The sequence below is a fragment of the Dermacentor albipictus genome, chromosome 7 (assembly GCF_038994185.2).
Source record: "Dermacentor albipictus isolate Rhodes 1998 colony chromosome 7, USDA_Dalb.pri_finalv2, whole genome shotgun sequence".
Classification (NCBI taxonomy): Eukaryota; Metazoa; Arthropoda; class Arachnida; order Ixodida; family Ixodidae; genus Dermacentor; species Dermacentor albipictus.
Window position 1 is genome coordinate 45,704,924 of NC_091827.1, and position 14,517 is coordinate 45,719,440.

General features: G+C 42.8%; 1 protein-coding gene and 1 long non-coding RNA gene across 2 annotated transcripts in view; both read left to right on the forward strand.

Annotated features, from left to right (window-relative positions):
- The window catches only part of LOC139047961 (BTB/POZ domain-containing protein 6-like), a 190,520-nt gene that overhangs the window by 96,114 nt on the left and 79,889 nt on the right, over positions 1-14,517 (forward strand). The gene's annotated exons all lie outside the window — the stretch shown is intronic.
- LOC139047395 (uncharacterized) lies at positions 7,623-9,682 on the forward strand. The gene is made up of 3 exons (XR_011507142.1): positions 7,623-7,844; positions 7,921-8,038; positions 9,382-9,682. It is a non-coding gene; the product is annotated as an uncharacterized lncRNA (long non-coding RNA).

Genomic DNA, 14,517 nt, shown 5'->3' on the forward strand with positions numbered 1-14,517 from the left:
TCAAGAATCATACAACGATATAGTGATTGAAGCAGAATATAGAAAATATTCTCATTATGACAAATGATCTTATCTGTGTATGTTTAAGTTACATTATCTGCACTAGCAATAACCTAAGAATGAAGTGGTAGAAGTACCACTGTTTCATTTAGGGAGAATTTGTATAGATGCTTCAGCTAATTACACTTGCGCATTTCCATGACATTACAATAAAGGCATGCTCTTCTAATACAAAACGTTTTGGCCTTGTAAACAAACTTTTCAATGTACCTAGAAACTAGGACTAAACACGACCCTTGTGTCCTTTGATGAATGGTTTAGTTGAAACTCACTTTCGTCCACTTAAGGTCACTTGGGTTCTGCATTTCCAGAAGTTGTGCACTTCAACGTAATTAAAGTTTTATGATCATTACTTCATAAATGTCCATGTGAAAATTATGACTGTTGCCAAGTCTTCCAATGTTCATTTGTCTGTGACAGTGTGAACACAAGCTTTCTGAAACCATTTGCTGTGACTTCTTGGTTTGCAAATTACAGTAATATAACAACACAAGATACTCCCATAGATGAAAACTATCAGCACATCTTGAGAACTACATTTTCAAGCACGGAAGCACAGAGAAAAAATGCTGTCTGATTCTGTAGCAGGGCCTTGCACAAAGCTCTTAGGCTGCCACCAAGCAATGTAAAGTAGAAGCAGTACAATAAATTAAAAGCAATGGAAAAAGATACTGTGCTGTCTTCCATCATTTCAGTATAACCACAACCTACCCAAATGTTTACTGTTGAGTGAGCTGCAGCATTCAAACCCAAAGCTGCATTTTTAGTGGTGGCATTAACATTTTGCGACAGCTTACCCACTACGACATCCACCTTCTTTGGGGTTAACTGCTGTTTCGGCAGCTCGCCCAATGCCCTCTTCCTGGGGGCTTCATTGCCGCTGACGCTCCTTGTGGCAAGGACCGTGTTACTCCACAGAGCATTCACTGTGTCCTTACACACAAGCATCCCTTTCTTGTTGGCAAATATTTTAGCCTCTTGTGCACCAGAAATACAGAAGCCATCTTTTAGGTGAAACTGCAAAAACAAAACTGCAATGGTCAATGATCTTCAGACAAGTTTACGTAACCTGCACACACACCACCCATGAAAATAGAAAAGGGGCAGCGTCCAAATTAGCTTCACAGAGTGTTATATAGAGGCTACAGGTCCTGCTGCTACCATCAGTTGAGTGCATTTTTTTCTTTTACCATGTTAATTAAAGACAAAAACAATTACTACCATTACTACCTCCAAACAGTACTACCTCCCAAACATTCCCATTCAGTTTTCACATGTTGCTTGACCTTGTTGTAGTTGGCTTACAGTACTTATACAAGTACGTCACAGGTTTCTTCTACCACTGACACATATGGCACAACCAAGCTCACTGTGACAATTTAGCTTATTTGCTTGCATAACACCATAAGGAAATCATCACACTAACAACGAGCACAGAAAGGCATGAAAGCAGTGGGCGAGCTGTAATTAGTTGACCCGTTTGTAAAACGCCTCAATGGAACTATGTTGCACTAAACACATGCAGTAATTGTGCTATACATGAGCAAAATACTTCTGTTATTATTTTATGACAAACTGCTAAGCAGTGGTTAAGCAACAAAATATCACTTACAAAGCAGTCTTCTGTATATGAAAGGTTTGTCTTCTCTGCTGTAAGCAGAAAAAGAAACGTTTTTAGCAGACAACAGTTGATATCTGGCCTTGTTGGTATGACATAACAGGTTTGAAATGCTAGAAAAGAGGAGTGAGACAGAAGCTGACATTCAATGAGTGGCACTGAGGCACACACACACACACACACATTATATATATATATATATATATATATATATATATATATATATATATATATGATGATGATGTGTAGTGTTTTATGGCGCAAGGGCCAGGTTTGGCCAAAGAGCGCCATGACAAGTGGTAGTGTTAACGATATATATATATATATATATATATATATATATATATATATATATATATATATATATATATATATGTATGTATGTGTGTGTGTGTGTGTGTGTTTGTGTGTGTGTGTGTGTTTGTGTACATACAGAACAAATGCCGTTAAATGCCTCAGGTGGAGATATGACGTTTTGTGCCAAAAAACTGTCAGTGTCAGAGCACAGACCATTACAAATCACATTTCTTTTTCTGACAGAAGAAGCGGCAGAGTGAAGTTAACTTTGCAATTTTCGCTGCTTCCAATTACTAATCTTATTATTACTTTGTGTTTTTGCAAAGCTAAGATCCCTTGAACGTATGGTTTGCGCCCAGATGTGCTACAACGAAACACAAGCTGCTCACTGCATTCTTTCCCGATATTATAATGCTCTCTTAATTTAAGATTCAGGCAATGGCCCAACTAGCTGGCACAGAGCTTGCCAAAGAACTTTGGTATCCGCTAAACAACGGCTTATTTGCAATCCACAAAAAGTACTAAAAGCCATTTCTATTGCAAGAATACGTACGTCCTATCTGGTAGTGGACTGCTACTCTTCTTACATATTGCTTTTGACCATCATGGGACTGAAAAAAACTACCTTAACAACACTTTCTGGCAGACCTCTCAAACTGTGCAAGATTTTACGCAAGTAAGACAGCACAACAGCGACATTGCTGCCCATAATGTTGACTTGAAAAGGCTGCAACACTGCGCCCTTAAGGTAGCTTTTTGGCCCCATGCAAGTCAGAAACAATTCGCAAGAGTAGTCCACAACCAGACAGAACATATGTATGCTTGCGAAAAAATGCTATTTAATGCCTTATGTGAATTGCAAGAAAGCAGTTGTTTAGCAAGTGAGCCAGATGGCCCATTGCCTGAAGGTTATATTAAGCAAGTGTTACAATGTCAAGAAAGGATGTAATAAGCGGCTAGTGTTGCATTTAGCACGTGTGGATGCAGACTATTTTTTTACAAACCTTGGTTTTGCCAAGACAAAGTCAAAGTAATAAGAATAATAGCTGTAGAAGCAATCACTGCAACTTTAGGTGCCCTTTGTGCCTCCCTCTGCCAGAAAAAGAACATATTTCATTGATTCTGGTGTGCATTACGATATTGTGCCCGTTTTCTCATGTATCAAAGCAAGAAGTTTTCCCAATATCCATGGCATTTGTGAAGGCATGTGTGCATCCTCAGTGTATATCTGTGCCTCGGTCTCGAGTAAACCATTTACCAGAAATTTAGTGCTCGTCCACACTACCAGTCATGGAAGCATAGTCTGAATAAGCATATGTAGGTACATGTAAAGCAATGTTGTTCACTGTGACAATGACATAAGCACCCTGGAATCGACAGGGATCTGATTGCGAGGATTCAAAACATTGCCCTTCTCTGAAATTCGCCATGCTTTTATGGCAATATATATGTTGGAAGGAGGCCATGCAATCTAAACCTTTGTGAAAAAATGGACCCCTGGCTTAAACCACAAGGAGCACTCAATCGTACTCGAATGTGTTCCAATACCAGCTCTGGAACTGACAGGAAGAAATGCAATGCACATTTCACTGAATGCACATTTGAATGATGCGAATGGTTGTGACATATGTGTAGCATTTGTAGTGCAAATTTATGCTGTATAAAATTACCTTCAGTCTGGGCGGGCTGTCATGCAGTGGGTTTCGCATGTGGAATACCCCGCAGTGCTGGTGGAGTTTCTGGCAGGTCTGCATGGAGAATATACAAAAGGATATATACATTTCTCCCACGGCTTTCATCAAAGATGAACATGCTTCTTCAAAAGCACATAAGCCAACAGCAGCAATGTAAAGCTAAAAACGTCTCTTGGAATGGCTGCATTGCTCGGGCCCCGCACAGCTTACCATGTCTTTCATCATGCTCTTCAAGTGGAATTTGGGCCATTTCAGAGCCTGCAGGACTTGCAGGCCCACCAGATGGGAGGAATTTGAACCTCGTTTCCACTAAAACAATAATGAGAACACATGATTTATGTATTTTATGAACTTGTGATTGTCAAGTGTGCATTCTTTGCAGTGCAAAGTTGAACACCAGCATGAAAACATAGATGCACTTACAGTTAAATATCTGTGACTGGAGGCAGCGTTGCAATGGCAACGTTTGTTCAAGCAGATTTCGATTTTGATTCTGGAGATCGAGGGCTCCTTGCTTCCAAATTTTTTTTCTTTTATTGCTTGAAGCAACTCGCTCATAGAGCAAAGCGAGTCGCTTTCACACGACGAACTCGACAGAGTTCGTGTCCGTTTCGCGCCCTGCAGGCAAGATAAATGTCAGCTTTGTAATAATGTTGCAACTTAACGCATTTTCGAAGTGCGCGCACCTTTATCGCCTTATCTGGCGATCCTTCGAGTTCGGATTATCACTACTAACACGTGCTCCTTTCTATCTTCCTGCCACTCGGCTACTTATAAATACGCTCTACACCTTTGAATAAACGTTCATTTTGTTCTACTGACTACGCTGATGCTTCACTGGTCTGGCGTTATTGCGAGCACGCCATGGCTATGCTACAAATAAACATCAGCTAGCTACTAAATTCAAGTTGCACTTACCTTTCTTTGTTCAGCTTGGCTCGTTAGAACACATTCATTGCTGATTAATGCAGCCTTCCCATTTGGGTGCAAAATTTGCTCATACGCCATTGTCATCGCAGCGGCGCGATGATGCTTTCGCCTCTACAGACAGAAAAAAAGAAAGCATGCACAGTCCCCCCGTGAAAAACTATTGGTGGAGCAGCACTATGAGCCACTGGATAGCATACTATCCAGCGGCTCATACATGTGTATGCAGGAGTGCAATTTTAAGTTAGGCTAAATGAAATGTGCAAACAATGCATGCTGTACTTTGTTGATATACTTGGCTTATACTCCTGTGACAGTTCGAAAAATATCATTACCTTTCTTTCTTTTTATCTTCTTCATCTTCAGTTGTGTCATCGTCCACATAGAGTTTTGGTATGTGCACCCTCTTTGCCGTTTGCCGTTTCTCCAAGCCGCCTCGTGTGCCTTTAACGCACAAAAACCAGAGCATTATGTTTCTTGCTTTCCTAAGAAGTTTCACCTAACATCCTAGCAGCCAAGAGTACATTTTGAAGAAGTTTGCGAAAGCAGCCGAAGTCCGGTGGTGTAATATTTATTTAACCAGCAAGATGAGTGAATGTATTACACCCGCTTAATATTACCATAACTCCATTAATTAACTTCCCATGCATCACAGTTTTAATGTTCCTTTACTATTTTTATTTGCACACATGTGCATATCTGCTTTACTGCCATATATTTTCGCATATCTTCATTTACACATGTATATTTCGAGATATAGCGTAGTTTTCTTTAGTTAATTACCGGTCCTGCATTCCAGCTCCAAGAACGATCGTCGCCGTTAAATGAATCAGTGCTAATTAAACAATGATCTACAATAAATTGCATGCTGTCTACATGCGAGTGTCGGATTTTGTAAGTAATGGGTTACAATCCCGCATTGGTTCTGTTCGCAAAGCACGGTCTCCAGATATGCGAATGTTGCGAGCGACTTCAAAATTTTCACAAGTGGTAGAGAAATAGAAACACCTTCATAAACGAGAATGTTGGCCACTTACGGTCCAACATCAAGATCTGTACACTGTAGGTTCCCGTGTTTTCTTCATTGACGTCGTCCCGCCACATGACAGAATATAGCCGTCTATTATCAAAATCTGCGAGTGATTTCATCGAATGATTTGGGTCAAATACCTCGATGTCGTCAATGTGCACGATGTGAAGACTGTTCTCCTCTTCGTGGACAAAGCGTACGAGTGCGAACATGACGTAGCTAACGCTAATAGTATTTAAAATAAAACAAATGAGCCAAAGAGAAAGCGCGGCTGATACTAAACAAATTCGGAAGGCAAGAGACTATTAAAAGGCACAAAAGCTGAGCGAGATATATGAACTAAACGACGAGCGAACAAAAGACAAACGATAGAAAACACAACTAACCACTGACGACGAAAGACACAAGAAAAATTGCAAAGGCCGGTGGCAAAATAGTATGCAATAAGCGACACATCGGCTTCCATGACGCTGATGATGTCCATATCACCTCCGCCGGCCAAATTACTTCGAGACCATATTCGGTTCGGCTAATTTTAATTTTTTTTAAATTTCACGCTATTCTACACATTCTTGCACAACGTTTGACACATGCTAATTTTATATAATAGTACTAAACAAAACTGCGGGCAAAAATTGTTTACTAAGCAATTGGGTGAAGACTTTTAGGGTATACTGAAATAAATAAATAAATAAGTACGACTGGGTAATAGTATGTATTCATAATGAATGTGTAATATAGATAACTATTTGTGTTTCGTTTTTTTTGTCTGGCTTGAGTTTTATTGTAGATATTGACCGCTCAGTGTACTGATTGCCGCCATCGTCATCGGCGTTATGTTGTGTGGGTTGTGTGTCGCGGTCGATTGTCGTGTGGAGCCCTGCGGTCCTGGTGATTGTTGCGGTGTGTATCCGATAGTGGGTCGCCCTGAAGAACATTGAGGCTCGATGGCATGTGCCATAAGTGTGTTAAATTGAGCGACTGCAGTCATTATGCGCCGTATTTCCGAGTGTAAATCAGTTTGTAAACGCGTCACGTTGTGTTGTACCGTATAAAGCTACGTGTCGAAGATGAAGCGGAGGAAATGCTAACTTGATTGTGGTGGTAGTAATAGTGTCGCGGATCTCCCAAAGACGAACAGATTTCGTTTGATGGGAACTCGTTCATGTGACCCGCATGTTACAGGCGCACAAAGTGCCTCTGCTGTATCACTGTCCACCGCTACGCCGCTATACAGCAGCCTGACTCTGACGCAACGCCCCTTCACACAGACAGCCAGGCAGCAGAATTAGGCGATGATGGCCAGGATGAAGCTGAACTGTTTTCCCAGTTTTCTGATATCAGTGAATGTTCAGCACTGTCTGGTGACACTGCCAATAGAACAGATCACTTTTTCTCATCTGGTGACCCGAGCAATATTGGAACAGCTTCTGCGGAAGATGATGGTGACCATGAAGACGCAGACAACAGTCTCCCGCCGCAAGACTTGCTTGCTTTAACAGTGAATTTTGCTACAGAGTTTGGGCTTCCCTGGAATGGCGTCGAAGCTCTCCAGAAGCTGATCGCGTACGTTCTTGACAGGAACGACGTTCCTGCAACCAAATACCTTTTCAAGAAGTATGTTGGTGCAGGTGTCGAAGCCGCGAGGTTTCACTTTTACTGCGCAGAATGCTTGACGTGGCTGGCTGAAACTTCAGGAAAACTTCAAGAAACAAACAGCTTTGAGGGCTGCTGTGCAATCTGTCATAACCAGTACAGTGGCCGCAAAATGCTCCTCGATGACCACTTTTTTTTGACGTTGCCACTTCAACAGCAAATCTCCTCTCTCCTTGCTGATACATGTGTGGCAGCTGCCCTTTCCAGCCAACTTGAAGACATTGCTCAGAACAGAGATAATATCCAAATGAGTGATTTCACTGACGGTCAGTCGTGTAAAGCCATTAAGGCGAAGATTTCACGTCACGACGTAATGCTACTGCTCAATGTAGATGGGGCACCGATTTTCAAATCATCCACGTATTCAATTTGGCCTATTCAAGTTACCATAAATGAGTTGCCACCACATCTGCGTAGCAAGAATGTTCTGATACCAGCTTTGTGGTATGGACAGTCCCATGCTGACATGACTGCGTTCGTAAAATCATTCGTGGAGCAGATGAATCAGCTTGAAACGGTTGGAGTCACATGGAAAGCTGGGTCGCAAAGCATTCACTCCAAGGTAATTGAGCTCAGGCAGATGTCTGTGATAACTACTTAGCAGTATCTTAATCTCATCTCGTACTTTGTCATTACAGGTGTACTGTGTAAGTTGTACTGCTGGTGCACCGGCAAGAGCGCTCCTCCAGAACAGCGTCCAGTTTAATGGCTACCATGGCTGCAGCTGGTGTCTTCACCCAGGGGAGAGTGTAGATGGTGCGAACATTCTTGTGGCTATCCTCCTTTTTTGGCTTTTGTCCACTCTCTTCATCCAGCTTTTTAATCCTGCTCGTGCACTGTGGCAAATTTGCATCTGTTCAATTTACATGCCTCTCTCTGTGGCATATGTATGGACTTCATTTAAGAGAAAGGGGCTGTTGAAATTAGTACCTCTTATCGAACGTTCAATTTAATCCACTGCCATCAACCCAACCTTCAATTTGACAAAATTCATTTTGAAGGAACTTGGGTGCGATTTCATAGGTTCGTTCGATTCACCGGCACCAATGTGAACCAGTCCACAGCAAAGCTTGAGAAGGTCATAAATGGTGCAGCTGGATTACAGCAATGCAAGCAAAATGCTACACTTGAAAACGGAATGCGGAGGTGCAGATGTAGTGCAGGCCTTATACATGTCTACATAATGTGCGGTGTCTGTGCAAGTTTGGTAGGCCTTAAACCACAGGTACATGGCAACTTCTGATATGTTTGTTCTTAAATACAGCAGGAAGGAGTATACATGTACATGACATACATTCGGTTAACGAATAAGCATTTTTTCCACTGCAAAACAACAAACATTCTGTCGAACCTAAACATGCCATGCCTTCACAGGCAAACATGTGGGTGATTCTTCTTCCTTGTAATTTTATTGCTTGAGTTTAGAGGGCAATAAATACACAAGAATACCACCTGCGCTGACAATCTACAGACATTATGTTGTTTAATTCGAAATAGTATCGCTAATCGATTGACACAAACAGTGGAATTGTGGGCTATGGTAAATACACATACACAACATCTAGTATACATGTCTGACGTAAACAGCGCACCTCACATTGCATAGACACAGCAGATGCATGCGAGCAGGGTTTCAACGGGGTTTGTGCCCATGTGCTGCATTGTTTGCTTCGTATCTGCATGTCTGTGCTAACGTGGTACTGTCAGTAGGAAAGTTGCTGAAAAATCGGTAACCAGCCCAGCACCTTTTTCTCGCATTGTTTAGAGGCTGCCATTGCGACACCGCTGAAACAAATGGCAGTGTGCAGCACCTCGTGGCTGGTTCAGGTGGCGCAGGCAAATTAAACAGACCTCATATAGTGATGCATTGTAGTTTGATGTGTACTATGCCATGCTTGTTTAATTTTGTAATCTTTTAATTTTGCAGTCCTCTCAAACTAGAGCATATTGTATTCAACATCCATGTTGTTTAGGTAAGTTTTAGAAGTACCTATATTTTTTACTAAAATCTTGCAATCTTTTCAATTGCAGTGAAAGGTTAAGTACTGCAGTCTGTTCTGTGGTATGGTTAATTTATACTTTTATGTACATGCATGTAGGAACCATCAAGTACCCAGCAGACAACATTCCCAAAGAGCGAACGCATGACGTAACACTTCAACAAATTGTTGAAGCTGCATCATATGGGACATCAATCAGTGGTATCAAAGGGCCGTCTCCTCTCATCAACCTGAGAGAATACGATATAATTTGGGGATTTACTCCTGATTATATGCACTATGTGTTGCTTGGAGTGACTCAGCAGCTCACTGATCTGTGGCTAACAGATGTCAATGAGCCATATTATATTGGGGCACCACAGGTTTTTGAACTTCTGGACAACCGCCTTCAAAGTCTAAAGCCGCCACTCTGTTTTATTCGCCTTCAGCGTTCTTTGGCTTTGAGAAAGTATTGGAAAACTACAAAATGGCAACAGTGGCTTTTGTATTTTGCACTTCCATGCCTTTAAGGAATTTTGCCATCAGAATACAGGAAACATTTCTCACTTTTTGTAAAAGGCATTTTCCTCTTGCTGAAGGACTGTGTGTCTTCAAGAGATGTCACGGAAAGCACACACTGCCTTGCGAGATTTGTTGTAGACACACAGTTTCTGTACAGCAAGAAGCATATGACTTTTAATATGCATCAAATCATGCACTTGCCAAAGAGTGTAGTTCTTCAGGGACCACTTTGGCACATTCGTGCTTTGGATTTGAAACAAACCTTGGTAAGCTGAAAGAGCTAGTGACATCAGGCAAAGGTGTTTCATTGCAAATTGTTGAACGTTTGCTGATGAGTGACAGCAGCAAAAAACTGAAAGCATTGGCCACCATGCAAACACAGAAATTCATGTCAAAAGGTAAGAAAGCCTCGTGCAAGAACGCAGTGCTGCAGTTAGGCAAACTACGAGAACTGCATGAACCACTCCTTGGCTTTGTTAAGTCTAAGCTTCGTGACATTGTAAGCGATCCTATTGTTGAACACGACAGAGTTGAAGTCTGTGGGTATGTGTTCCACAGTGAACAGTACAGCAGGCCACACAAGAGAGATTCCACGGCTCTCATAACCTCTTAGGGTTTGTTTGTAAAGATTGAGCACATAGTGTCCTTTAAGGATACATCAGCTAACCTAAGGTATTTTGCAGTCTGCAGAAAATTTGTAGCAACTCCAGCACTCATGACTGCACATATCTTGAAAGCACACAGCTGCCCCAGGAGAGCCTTGTAGAAATACTCCCCTGGGCTTTGCCATGTATATATATAGACTTTAGGGAGAAAACCTATTTTGTAAAAGTAGTGCGAAAGGCTTTGCATATAAGTCATTGATCACTTGTTTTTTCTAAATGCTACTGGCCTCCACCACCACTCCTTTTTCCACCTTTTTCCACCTTTTCTACCACCGTTTTCTATAATCTTCAAGATGCCTTAAACTTAATATATATAGTGTGTAACATAAGTGTGAAAGAAATTTTTTTAATCATGCAGAGTTCGTATCAACACCAAAGACTTGGTCAGCTATGAAATTGCTTCTGATACATTCAAAAAATATTGCTAGGATGCTAATTATCAGTAGTTTAAAACTTGCAATGCCCAGCATATCACGTTTGCTATGCTTAATTTGATACTTCAATATTCAAATTTAAGCATTAAAAGCTTAATGCATAGCATATTCTGGCATATTCCAGCTGAGACCAGTTGGTCCCAGCTGAAACCAGTTGGATCCCAGTTGGAAATTTTCCCCTGGGAACCGCTCACTTTATTTTTGAAGCGCTAACGTTGTAGCTGCCAAGGACCAAGACAATGTACGTACTAGTCGATAAAATTTGCAGCACCACGTCACATTTCGTCATCTTGATGAATCCGCAAAATTGAATTTTGTAAAACTTCCGTTTCCCAACACAAATTTCAAGACACGCGCGCTCTAGACAGCCAATCGGAGTGTCAACATGGCGGATAATGGCGGCTGCTCTATTCTGGACTTCGGTGGAAGAAGAGAGGCGATTCGACGATGCCGCTAGGCGCAGCCACTTAGTGTGACTGACTTTAGGCCCACAGAACAGGTGCCGCCCCTTGCGGCAAAGGCGTGCGTAACTTTTTGGCTCGCTTTGCTGGCGCTTCTATAGGCGCGCTCGGCTGAGGCGCTTTATTTCGATGCATATGTGCCGTTCGCCTGCTCAAAACGACTATTTGGTTGTACGAACGTCCCTTTATATTTCTGCCGACATTCCGAGATTTTATTCCCCTCGAGACCGCATGAGTGATTTATGAAATGAGGGGTCTAGCAGCAGTCACCTTGGCGTATGGCGGTATTAGGCTCTCGTTTTGATATTTACGAGAAAGACAGGCACTCACTACAATTGCATAATTAATAAAATTCCAAAGCGAGCACGGTGTGACGCGCATTTAGAGGAGTGCCAGTGCACTAGATAAGCTTCCACGGCTGTCAACATGCACAGGTCATGCGTTGCTCATTCTGAAAAAGTGCAAAGTGAAATTTGAGGGGCGCTATAATCGATTTCTGAATTGTGTTAGGAGGGCAATAGCCAAAGAAAACTGCATTCGCTTTCCTTGTTTTTATTGCGAGAGAAGCAGTGCCCGGCATTATAATTAAGCAGGTCGTTTATCAGGTTTAAGTAAACGGGCAATTATATACTTGAATGGTTAAAACGAAAGAATTCAAAACAGGAAAGTTATAAGCAACGCAGAAACACGAACAGCACCGCATGTCTTTGTTCCCTTCAGCAGACGCACACGCTTGCAAGCACGTTGCAAGCTTGGGCCGTATCGGCGGTATCGAGATATCGAGTATCCCGCCGTTGGTTGATCCGCAGATGTTTGGTTTCGTGTTACCCTGCTCCGATGGACATTTAAAGCCGCGTAGGAGTCGCGGAAGATGTGGCTTCATTTCATCACTCGACTGCCGGTTGTTTGCACCAAGAGCTTTCACATTGGACCCCTCGGCTGGCCAGAACAGCGCATGTATCTATAGCTCACACAAGCTTTCTCCAGTTGCGCGACTTGTTGCTGTCGGACGTTCTTTGTTTGCAGAACTGTCACATGCTCAGCGCAACAAAGTAATTTAATAGATGCGCTGCAATATCTACTTTGCGTTCGGTACATGGAATTCGAATGCGATGCTTATGAAGCATTTCATCGATGGTGAGGTCGTAAACATCAAGACCTTTCAGCATGTTTCCGGAAAACTGCTTCGGCTCTCACCAGCTTTTGAAATACGTGAGCAGCCTTGTGCAGAAGCCGGACTCGCGTCTTGAGGTTTACAAGAGCAGCCTCCGATTACGCATCGTCTGTTCGACCAGACCACGCGTGTCTCTCGTGTCGGCAATGACAGTATTTAGACATGAATGAACGAAAAAACCAGTCAAAAACACAAAGGACAAGAGGAGAGGTTCACACCACAACGACTGGACTATCAACTGAGGTTTATTAGAATCGGTGTAGTCCCAGCAAGGCCAGCAGAGCATGCACAACTGCATCATCGCTGATCACATAGCATGAAAAGACAAGAAACACTTCTATCGTGACCGACCTAGAAATTCAAATTCCTTTTCAAGTAAGCGCTTAGTTAGTTCAGTCGTAGTGGTGTGAACCTCTCCTCTTGTCCTTTGTGTTTTTGACTGTTTTTTTCATTCAAGTATGTACCAACCGGCCCAGATTTCAACCGTTCTGTATGGTATTTAGACAGCAAGCGGCACAAAACCTTGCGCCTGCTCAGAATTTAGGCGTCTGAATAACGAAAAAGAGCATATCTTTAGGTATGGACGTTTCAACGCTGACTGAGGTCGTAAATTATCCACGCTTGCGCCAGCAGAATTGGCGGAGAGCAAGGCCCCCGGAAGACGTGCTGGCCGTAGTTACGGCGCTCACTTCCGGTCACACGAAGTGGCCACTTTCTAGCCCCAGCGCGGGTACAGTGAATTTTAACTACTCTAGCGCGGGTGCGCCGTCGGAGCACCTCTCTTCTTACTGAAGTACTAAAGCGCCAAACAGAAGACACAAGAGGAGTCTCGGATGATGCGCTCGTCCGTGTCTCTTCTTGTGTCGTCTGTTTGGCGCTTTAGTACTTCAATAACCTGCACCAACTAGCCCAACAAAAAGTTGCGTTCGTCCGTGTCTCTTCTAGTGTCGTCTGTTTGGCGCTTTAGTACTTCAGTAACAAGCATCAACTAGCCCAACAAGAAGTTGCGCTCGTCCGTGTCTCTTCTAGTGTCGTCTGTTTGGCGCTTTAGTACTTCAATAACCTGCACCAACTAGCCCAACAAAAAGTTGCGTTCGTCCGTGTCTCTTCTAGTGTCGTCTGTTTGGCGCTTTAGTACTTCAGTAACAAGCATCAACTAGCCCAACAAGAAGTTGCGCTCGTCGGTGTCTCTTCTTGTGTCGTCTGTTTGGCGCTTTAGTACTTCAATAACCTGCACCAACTAGCCCAACAAAAAGTTGCGTTCGTCCGTGTCTCTTCTAGTGTCGTCTGTTTGGCGCTTTAGTACTTCAGTAACAAGCATCAACTAGCCCAACAAGAAGTTGCGCTCGTCCGTGTCTCTTCTTGTGTCGTCTGTTTGGCGCTTTAGTACTTCAATAACCTGCACCAACTAGCCCAACAAAATGTTGCTTTCGTCCGTGTCTCTTCTAGTGTCGTCTGTTTGGCGCTTTAGTACTTCAGTAACAAGCATCAACTAGCCCAACAAGAAGTTGCGCTCGTCCGTGTCTCTTCTTGTGTCGTCTGTTTGGGGCTTTAGTACTTCAGTAACGTGCACCAACTAGCCCAACAAAAAGTTCTGCTTGAATACCTCTCTTCTTCCACCGTGTTCTCGACACGCATGGCGGCTGCATGGCCGCCGTTATCCGCCATGTTGAGTCTCCGATTGGCTCTCGAGAGCTTGTGTTTCTTGAAATTTGTTCCGGGAAAGTGTCTTTTTTTGTTCATGGTCCTGATATCACGTAACGATGTTGAATGAATTGAATTCAGTTCCAACCATCGCGTGCGTATACGTGTTATATATAACTGCGCTTTTTACCTGTCGTCTTGATTACATGCGAACGCAAATTCCAACGCCACAACTGTGGGCGAAATCGTGACAGTGGTGCTGAAGTGGGCGGCGTTTTCCCTCTATTTCAAGTGCGATAGAGTTCGTTTCAATCGATCAAGTGGTCATCTCGAAAAAGCATTTCTGCGTTTTTTTA